This window comes from Heterocephalus glaber, unplaced genomic scaffold, assembly GCF_053883595.1.
Source record: "Heterocephalus glaber isolate CG9 unplaced genomic scaffold, H.glaber_assembly_v1.0 deba00001613, whole genome shotgun sequence".
Classification (NCBI taxonomy): Eukaryota; Metazoa; Chordata; class Mammalia; order Rodentia; family Bathyergidae; genus Heterocephalus; species Heterocephalus glaber.
In genome coordinates, this window is record NW_028258384.1 from 8,713,353 (window position 1) to 8,724,358 (window position 11,006).

Here is an 11,006-nt window from a genome sequence, read left to right on the forward strand (position 1 = left end):
AACTAAAATCAGGAACAAGATAAGGAAGTGCACTATCACCACTCCTGGTCAATATAGATTTGGAAACATTAGCCATGGCAATTAGACATGAGAAAGAAAGAAAAGGAATGAAAATAGGAAATGAAGAAGTCAAATTGTCATTATTTGCAGATTAGATGATACTCTATACAGAAGAACCCAAGAACTCCACCAAATGTCTTCTAGACTTAATAACCAAATTCAGTAGATTAGCTGGATACAAGGTCAACACACAAAAGTCAATAGCTTTTCTCTACACCAAAAACTGTTGCACTGAGAGAGAAATACAGCAAACAATTCCTTTCACAATAGCATCCAAATAACTGAAATACCTAGGAATCAACCTAACAAAAGAAATCAAAGACTTGTTCTCTGAAAACTATAGCACTCTGAAAAGATAAATTGAAGAAGATGTCAGAAAATGGAAAAACATCCCTTGCTCCTGGGTAGGAAAGATCAACGTAGTGAAAATGGCCATACTTCCAAAACTGCTATATAGATTCAATGCAATTCCAACTGAGATTCCAGCAGAATAGTTCACAGACCTTGAGAAAACAATCCAAAATTTCATTTGAAACAATAAGAGACCCAGAATAGCAAAAGCAATTCTAGGTAACAAAGACATGGCAGGAGGTATCAAGCTACTGTGATTAAAAACAGCATGGTACTGGCAAAGAAACAGACCTGAGGAGCAGTGGAACAGATTAGAAGATGCAGAAACAATGCCAGACACACTCATCCACTTCATCTTCAACAAAGGAGACAAATGCCCTCACTGGAGGAAAGATAGCCTCTTTAATAAATGGTGCTGGGAAAACTGGGTTTCAACTTGCCAAGGCTTAAAACTAGACTGTATATCTCTCACCTTGCACTCAACTAAATTCGAAATGGATTGAAGATCTAAATATTAAAATAGAAACACTAAACTGGCTGGCAGATTGTTTAGGAAGATCTCTTGAAGACATTGGTGTAGGAAAAGGTTTTATGAGCTAAACTTCAATTGCCCGTGAACTAGCACAAACAATCAACAAGTGGGATCTATTCTTACTAAAATGCTGCTTCAGAATAAGAGAAACCACCAACAGTGTGAAGAGATAACCCACAATGTGGGAAATATTTTACCGGCTGTCCCTCAGACAAAGGTCTACTATCTCAAATCTATAAAGAACTTAAAAAAATTAGACCTCCCCATTTTAAAGACCCAATCCAAAAATGGGCATCTGAAATGAACAGACATTTCTGAAAGAAGTAGAAATAGCAAATAAATATAAATAGCAAATAAATTCTGCTGGTGGGAATGTCGACTGTTGCAACCACTGTGGCAATCAGTTTGGAGATGCCTCAAAGAACTAGGACTGGAAGTCCCATTTGACCCAGCTATTCCCCTGCTGGGTATCTTCCCCAAAGAATTAAAAGAATCATACTACAGTGATATATGCACACCCATGTTCATAGCAGCACAATTTGTAATAGCTAAAACTTGGAAACAGCCCAAATGCCCATCAACTGGAGACTGGATATAGAAAATGCGGTTTTTTTTTATATAAAATGGAGTACTATTCAGCCATAAAAATGAGAAATTAAGACACATTTATTGCTAAATGTATGCACATTGAGGTGATGCTCTTAAGTGAAATAAATAGGACACTCCTGTAAATACTGAATAGTTTCTCCATTGTGAGAAACTGAAAGTGTAAACAAGGACTAAAAGTTATAATAGATAATGTGAAATAGGAAGAAAAGGGGCAAAGGGGAGTGGGAAGTGGAAGGGGTAGTTCAAAGGAAAGAAGGGAATGGAATTAATATGAGAAAATGAAAAAATGGAAACAAAATCTTTGTAAATAGAGAGGGATGGAGGGGTTGAAGGGAGGGCAGGTGAAGGGGGAAAATGTAAGAACCAAGAGAAATTATGTAAAGGTGCAGATTTCCAATGATGAATGTCATTACATTGTATACCTAAAATGTACCAATAAAATATTTTTTTTAAATTCCAGTACAATTCACATTTTTTTAAACCTAAGATATAAATATTTATTGACTTTTGAGAAAGAACTATATTTTTACAAGATGATTTTAGTTTCTTTATATTATATAATAGAGTTATATTATGAAAACTATAAATGGTATGTGTTTTTATAAATTTCATTTCCTTCCTAAAAAGTCTTTATTTTCATTTGAAATATAAGTATCAAAGTTTCTTAGTACTTATCTGATATTTTCCTTTATAGATACATATTTCTTCAGATAAAAATTATTTTTTAGAAAAGTTATCATGTTTCACTCTAAGGCTTTTCTTATTGTTAGATCTCCCCTAATTATAAAAAAAAGCTATTGTTTGGTTGTTTAATCTCTATTAGAAGTAGCCCAAAATTTATGTTTGGCATAATATATAGGTTCTTTGAAAGCAGTAGTTTACAGTTAAATAAGATAAAATGAAAACAAAACAAAAAGTTTAAACAAAGTTCTAAAAAAGGAATATACCTGGTAGATTTTTCCCAAAGAAGCTGAGTTATTTGGCCTTTGATTTTAAATATTTAATTTGTTCCTATAAACTTTGTCAATAAAAAACCAGTGTTTTTTTTTTTAAAGAAGCTGAGTTATATATTTAACTTTGGTTTTTATGACCCATTCCAATGTGAAACACCTATTCCTTGCTTCTATCCATTTTCCAATTCTCTCCTTTCTGTATGCTTTTAGTTCTGAAAGATATTTAGGTACAGTAAAACCTTAGATTGCAAGTAACTTATTCTGTGACTCTTCTGCAAGATGAACTAACTTTTCTAATAAATTTTAACTTGATAAGTGAGCGATGTCTTACAATATGATTAGTCCATGATGCTGAATGTCACACGATCAAAACTGAGACAATGGTACCTCTTTATCTTTCAGATTGTGGGTGCTCATTTTCCAACAGTAAGTGCTTATGGAGGATATCTTGTCTGCAGAGAAGAAGAAAAGTATGGAGGAATCCCTCCCTTCAAATGAGATTAAGGAAACATAGAAAACAGTGCAAAATTTTGTACAGAAGCACCACCCAAGTAAGATTGTAGAAGTGTAAGCAATAAATCTGTTTAATTACACTGTAATATCACATTTCCACAAAATCCTCAAAAGAACATACAAACAAGTGTCATTGGATAGATCTGTTAAATTTGCATGTAAAGTAAATTATTCCATTGAGCCAATAGACATCATGATTTCATTAGTGATAGTGAAAGTTATCCTACACAATAATCCTCCCCTCCATTGTCTCACTCATACTAGCTACAAAGGTTTACAAAGTGCAGAATAATTTATTTTTCTTTAGTAATTTGTGCTATGTTACAGTACTATAATCATTTTATATTAATAGTTTTGGGTTGGGGAACAAATTATCTGAGTTTCCATTATTTCTTGTGTGAAAATTCACATTGATATACAAGTGCTTTGGGTTACAAGCGAGTTTTTGTAACCAATTATGCTTGAAAACCAAGGTTTTACTGTACTGATAATAATCTTTTGTTGGACAAGTGGTTTGAAAATATTTTTCGAGATTTTATCTTACTTTCTCATTCTCTTCACTGGGTCTTTCACAAAGCAAAAGTTTTAGCTATACTGAGAAGAACTATATAAATTTTTGTCTCTTGGATTATGATATTATCATTATATTTAATAACTTTCTCATCAGACATAAAACTTGAGATTTATTTTTTAAGATTTTATTGCTTTCTATTTTATATTGAAGTGTATAATGTATTTGAATCAATCTTTGTAAAAGTTGCAAGACTTAGGTCAACTTTCTTTTTTTAATCAATATAGCTCTCCAATTCTACAAAATTCTTAACATTTCTGTGCATCTTTAATTGAATTGCTTCTGAAACTTTATTTTTTAAAATAAATATGTTACTATTGAATCTATTCATTGGTGTTCTACCCCATTACAATGACCTCTCTGCCATCTTTCTACCAGTGTCACAATAACTTAAATAGTGGAGCTATACAGAAGTCTTTACTATTGACTACAGTAATTTTTGCCACTATATTATTTCTAAGTTTGTGTTGGCTCTCTTAGTTCACGTAACTTTTCTTATAAATTTCAGAAGAAGCTTATCTATTTATATAAAATCTTTATTCATTTTGACAAGAATTTTAGTAAGCCTATATGCCAATTGGAGTAACAATATATTTCTTATAGTGAATCTTCTAATCCATGAATATGGTCTTTCCATTTATTCAGTTCTTTAACTTACTATTTAATAATTTTGAATTTTTAATTTTAGTTTATTAATTCTGTACATATTTTGCTCATTATACACCAAGTTTTTGATATTTTTCATTGATTATAAACTGTAATGAATTTTAAAATTCTGTTTCTAAATATGAAATTTTAGTATGTAAAAGTACAAGTGAAGTTTGCATAATGATCACTTACATTTGGCTTTTCTGGATTCACTTGTTTGTTCCAGTAGTTGTGTGTAAATTCCATTGGATATTTTAATATTGATAATCATATCACTTGCTAATAGGTATATTTTTCATTTCTAGTCTGTGTCTTTCTTTTATTTTTATTTACATAATTTATATTATTACAGAGAAGTTAACTTTAAGTATTATATTAAATATCTGTGGTAAAAGTGAATATTGTGGGCTTGTTCCCAATCAAAGTGAACATATATACCCTCATTCATCATTAAGTATGATGTTATTTGTAGGTTTTTAGTAAATGACCTTTATACCCTCTAGAAAATTCTCTTCTATTTTGAATATTTCACCATAAAATAGAATTGAGCCTTGTCAAATACTTTTCTATATCAATTTATATAATTATCTGCTTTATCTGTTTTGGTTTCTTCCCATGGTTGCTTATGTTAATTGTTTTCCAAAGTTTTTACCAGTCTTGCTTACCTAGTATTAATAATGTTTGTTCATGATCTGTAGTTCTTTTCATTCATAATTGAGTTTATTTTACCAGTATATTCTGATTGGTTTTGTTTAAGTTTATGAAAAACACTGGTTTGTAGTTTCTTTTTCTTTCTTGTATCTGTATTTCTGCTTTTGTTAAAAAAAAAACTGGGTAAAAATACTGGCCTTATGAAATGATTTGCAAACTATGTTCTTTTTCCAGGAAGAGATTGTGTAAGGTTGTGTTTAACAATTTAACTACTGAACAAAATTCCTCATTGAATTAATTTCTTTCAAATGGATTTTTATGCGATTATTATTTAGGAACTGAATTTCAGTAATATTATATGTTATACAGATTCTATTGAATTCTGCTAGAATTTGGTTCATGGGGATTTTTAAATTAAATTATCAAATTTAATAGTGTAAAATTTTTTAAATTGTTCCTTTGTTATAACTCTTGGAAGGTCAATATTTCTGTACACTTCAATCCTGATATTGGTGTGTGTGTTGGTATGTTTTAAATTGTGGCTTTAGTCACAACTGAGGCATACAATTTGGTTGTTTCCTCTTTGGTTCATTTTAAAGTAAGCAATTTCTCTACATTTACATTTTTATTTTAGTTTGGTAATTGATCTCTCATAATGTCAATTTTAAAATGCAAATGTGTAAAATGTACCACATTGTGCTTTTTTATTTTGTGTGATAATATTCAGGTTAATATTTTTAATAAGTAAAACTATACAAATGATTCAACACCTCAGTAACAGCTTATGTCATATTTTCCCATTATTGAAGATGATAAATTCTATCCTTTGGTTAATTTTGTCCCTGCTATATCTCTTTTATATAGGTGATTCTGGGAATGGAAACATTTCCAAGTGCAGCTTTTCTTATCTCACTTTTGAAAAATGATTCTTGTAGTTGTAATTGGACTGAGAATTCAGTAATATTTTATAATTCACCAAAGTTTTGAATCATCACACAACATTCACATATACTGTTGTTCTATTTTTCAGGTAATATCAGATAGAACTAGGATTAATTTTTCCTTCAGCCTCTTATTTGGGGGCATTTGACAACTTATTTACATTTTTTGAATGGTATCTTTCGTCTCTGCAATGGAAAACTGAGGAGTCTGTGCTGAAAGCCAGGAGATGATGTCCAAGGTAAAGATAAAAACTGGAACTGCTCCAAAGCAGAACGAGCCATCCTTTTTTTCTCTTTTATTTTATGGTGCTGCAACTCCAACCAGTGTGAGTCTTCTGTCTTAAGTAAATCACTTCAACCTCACTATGCAGATCCACTTTACTTGATCCAATTTAGTTGAGTTTTTCTTACTCAAGTTGAAAAAAATCATTTAACCATCACATGATAGAAAGAAAAAACAGATACTAGGAATGGGCCATTATTTGTTTATAATAACTATCTCCTGAGAAATAACTGGGCTCTATGAGAAATTATTTCTTCCAAGGTCAGCACACAGAAGATATTCTCATCATTTTCTACTAAGGTACATTTCTTAAAGGCTCCATCACTACATCACCAAGCTGAGAATCAAATCTCCAATACATGAAATTATGGTGGACAAACAACATCCAAACCATAGTACAATGCTTCAGTAATAAAAATGATTCCAACATGAGCAATTCCATTAATAATCAACTTCATATATATTCAAAGTAAACATTTTCTTTAGAAACAAAAAGCAGGTTATTATAGGCTGATAGCATACATTTTTCAGATTTAAATTATAACAAAATTAGTCAAACATGTGGATCATTATATATGAAAGATTTGTTGAAAGAATATATTTATTAATTAGGTGCTTATTTTCATTTAAAGGGAAATGATATAATTGGAATACTTTCTAAACCAATCACCTGGAGTTAATGAAGCTGCTATTTCTACTATTTTCAAAGTATGAAATGTTTAGATTTAAAAGCATGCAAGAAAATATATTCTAATATAAATGAAGATCTTCAACTACAAACAATTTTGTTCATCTTTTGTGAGAATAAACAGAAAGTACACAAAAGCATGGAGATTAATACACTCTAGAATGATCAAGAGGCTTCCAAAGAAATAACAGGAGAGAGCACTGCTCCCAGTGCAGAGGAGGTGAACAACTCCCAGAACCCAAGAGGAGGCTTCTGGGCCACCATAGCACTGCTCCCAGAGCAGAGGAGGTGAGCCACTCCAAGGCCCCAAGAGGAAGCTTCTGGACCACCATAGCACTGACCCAGCACAGAGGAGGTGAGCCACTCCCAGCACCCAAGAGGAGGCTTCTGGGCCTCCATAGCACTGCTCCCAGTGCAGAGGAGGTAAGCCACTCCCAGTGAAAAAGAGGAGGCCTCCAGGCCACCATAGGACCACTCCCAGTGCAGAGGAAGTGAGCCACGTGGGTGCCACCGGCCCCCCCACATCAAAATGAGAAGACATGTAAACAAGCCTCAAAAGCAGACTTCCAGATCACCTAATGCAACCCCAAAGGGAAATGCGATGGAACACTCTGATACTCAACCACATCGACTCCCTGAACTGGCAACAAAAGAGGATCTGGAAAAAATGAAATCAGAAATAATTTCTCATATAACAGCAGAGATTGTGCCTATAGTGCAAGACATGATTAATAAATGTAGAGAGGACACAGATAAAAAAATAGAGGAGGTGAGGAACATGATGGAATCCCAACATAGGAAAAAATGCAATCCATAAAACAGATGCAAACAGATTTCCAGGAGATTAAAAACTCCATTGAAAGCTTACACAATAGAATGAGCCAATGTGAAGACAGAATTTCAGTTATAGAAGGTAAGATTGCAATTAGTGACCCGGAAAAGAAAAATTGCTTTAAAACTGTAAGGGACCATGAGAAATCAATCCAGCAGCTGCTAGATGATGCAAAGAAGAATAACATATGACTGATTGGAGACAATGAAGAAGCAGGAGAGAGTGCAGCTGACATAAAAAAAAAAAAAACCTGTTCACAGAAGTTATGGCAGAAAATTTCCCAAGCAGGGGAAAAGAACTTGACATACAGATAAGTGAGGCATATAGGGCTCCAGCTAACCTTGATAAAAAAACAATCTACACATAGGCATGTAATAGTTAGGATTCCAGAAATCCAACAGAAGAACAAAATTCTACAAGCAATTAGAGAAAAGAAACAAATCACATACAAAGGAAAACTCATCAGAATCACAGCAGACTTCTCAACTCAAACCCACAAGGCAAGAAGAGCTTGGAGTGATGGATTTCAAGCCCTAAATGGAAACAGCCTCCAACCCAGATTGATGTACCCTGCAAAACTATCTTTCAAAATTGATGGAGAAATAAGATACTTTCATGACAATGAGCACTTTAGGAACTTCAGGAATACTAAACCAGCACTTCAAAAAATTTAGACAATACCCTAGGAAAAGACAATGAAGATCACAACCCCAGGAAGCCCAGCAGAATGTATCTGTTGGGCACAACAAGAAATTAAATGCAAAGGGGGAGAATCCAACAAAAAGGAATAGTCATGACAAGGATAAATTAATACATATCAGTTATAATCATCAACATTAATGGTCTCAATTCACCAATCAAAATAAATAGACTGGAAGAATGGGTCAAGAAGCAAAATCCAACAATATGCTGAATATAAGAAACACAATTCAAAAAGAAACTCATAGACTGAAGGTTAAAGAGTGAAAAACAATACTCCATGTGACAGGAACCCCCCAAAAAGCAGGAGTAGCTATACTCTTTGCAGATCAATTGGATTTCAAACCAAATTCTGAAAGACTTCTGGTCCCAAGAATTTCAGATAAGGGATAATCAACTTGTATGGACAAATCTATTGTGAACATGTGTTTTCATTCCTCTTAAGTAAAAACTGAAGAATAGAACTGTTGGTTCTTAACAGTAATACAAGAAATTTCTATATTTTTTTCCAAAATGGTTTTATCATTTTACATTCACATTAGCAGTATTCAAAAGTTCTAAATGGTTGACACCTAAACTGACCTCTGTTTTTTAAAACTTTTCACTTCATCTCCCTAATGAGTGCATAGTTCGATCTTGTTATTGTACTGATTAGTATTTTTCTGATTCTAGTGTTGCCCACCTTTCCTTGTGCTGTACTGACTATCATTTTCTTGTATCTACTTTTTAATTGGGTTGTCTACTAATGAGCTGTAAGAGTTCTTTATATATTCTGGTCATAGGTTATATGTATTATAAATATGGTCTGTTTAAGGACTACTTTTCATTTCTTAACCATGCCATTTAAAGTTCTAAATTTTGATGGAATCTCATTTATCAGCTTTTTTCTTTTATACATCATGTTTTTTTAATCCTAGGAAATTCTTGCCTACCTTAAATTCATGAACATTTTCCCTTATAATTACTTCTTAAAGTTTTATAGTTTTAGTCTTTCATATTTAGGTTCATAGATCCTTTCAAATTATTTTTATATATGGAAATAAAGGGTTGAGGTTAATTTTTTACATATTGAAAACAGACATTCTAGTACAATTAGCTGAAAACACTATCTTTTCCTCTACTCTTGAGTTGAATTTATGTTCTATAAAATGTTAATGTTAAATAATCTTTCAAAACTCATGGACTATATATGTGGGGTTCTATTTCTAGATTCTCTGTTTTATTACAATGATCTATATGTCTTTCCTTACACCAACACTAGTTTGATTACTGTAGCTTTAGAGGAAGTCTTAAAATTAGGTAATAAATGTCTTCCAACACTTTTTGCTTTCTTTTCACTTTTCTAGGTCCTTTGTACTACTCCTACATAGCATTTATATTTCAATATCCTGTCCTTCATTTATAGCAAGACCTGAATTTTTATATATACCTTGTGTTTTATAATCCTGCAAAATTCAAATACATTTTCTAGAGATTTCTTAGTATTTTCTCTGTAGGTGATCATTTCATCTACATGTAAAGATTTTACTTCTACCTTGCCAATCCTATGCTAATTGTTTCTTTTTATTGGCAGACTATTTTGTTTTGTGTCTATGTTTCAAAGTTTAATGCTCAGATGAAGAATAGGCATATTTTCCCTTGTTCCCCACCTTAGGGAGAAACCATTGTATCTTTTCCATTCATATAAGGTGTTTTTGCTGGAAGTATGGAGTACACATCTTATCTGTTGAGAAGGACCTGTTCTACTTCTAGTCTCCTGATAGCTTTTAATATGAACAGCTCTAGATTTTAGTCTAGTACTTTTTCTGCAACTGATGACAGAATCACATGGCTTTTTCCTTTCCTCTGTTAAAATGATGACTTCTGGGGATGGATCTTCCAATGCTGAGCTAACACTGCCATCCCTATAATAAAACCACTTTCTACATACTGCCAGATCTGACTTCTAATAGTTTGTTTTGTTAAACAAATTTTTATCTATGTTCATACTTTTTCTTCTATTTTCTTTATCCAGTTTTAGGATTAGCACAATGTTGATTTCCTCAAATGAGGGGAGAAATGTTCCTTCTTTTTTCTGCTTTAAATGTTTAATAAAATTCATCAGTTAAAATGTATATGAGCCTGTTGTTATCATATAGGTAGGTTTTCAAGCTAGGAATATACTTTCTTTAATAGGTGCTATTCAAATTTTATATTTCCTCCAGAGTCAGTCTCATTGATTTGTCTTCCAAGCCACATCTTAGAAGTTGTCAAATTTATTTCAAAAAAGATTTCTGTAATATGCTTTCTATATCCTTTTAAATTCTGTAGAATCTGTGGTAATGTCCTCTAAGTTTTGAAACTGTAATTTAAAAAATGTATAATTGATATTGTGTAATAGGAAGAAAAGTTCTAAAGGAGTAGGGGAAGTGGTAGGGATAAGGGAAAGGAAAGGAGGGAAAAGGAAAAATATGAGAAAAGGAAAAAAATGGAAACAAATCTTTGCAAATAGGGAAGGGTGGAGGCAATGAAGGGAAGGCAGGGGAAGGGGAAAAAATAAGAACAAAGATACATAATGTAAAAGTACAAGATCCCAATGATATATGTAATTGTATTTTATTCCTAAAATGTACCAATAAACTTAATGGACAAAAAGAAATAATAGGAGAAATTCTTTAAAAATTCCTAGAATTAAA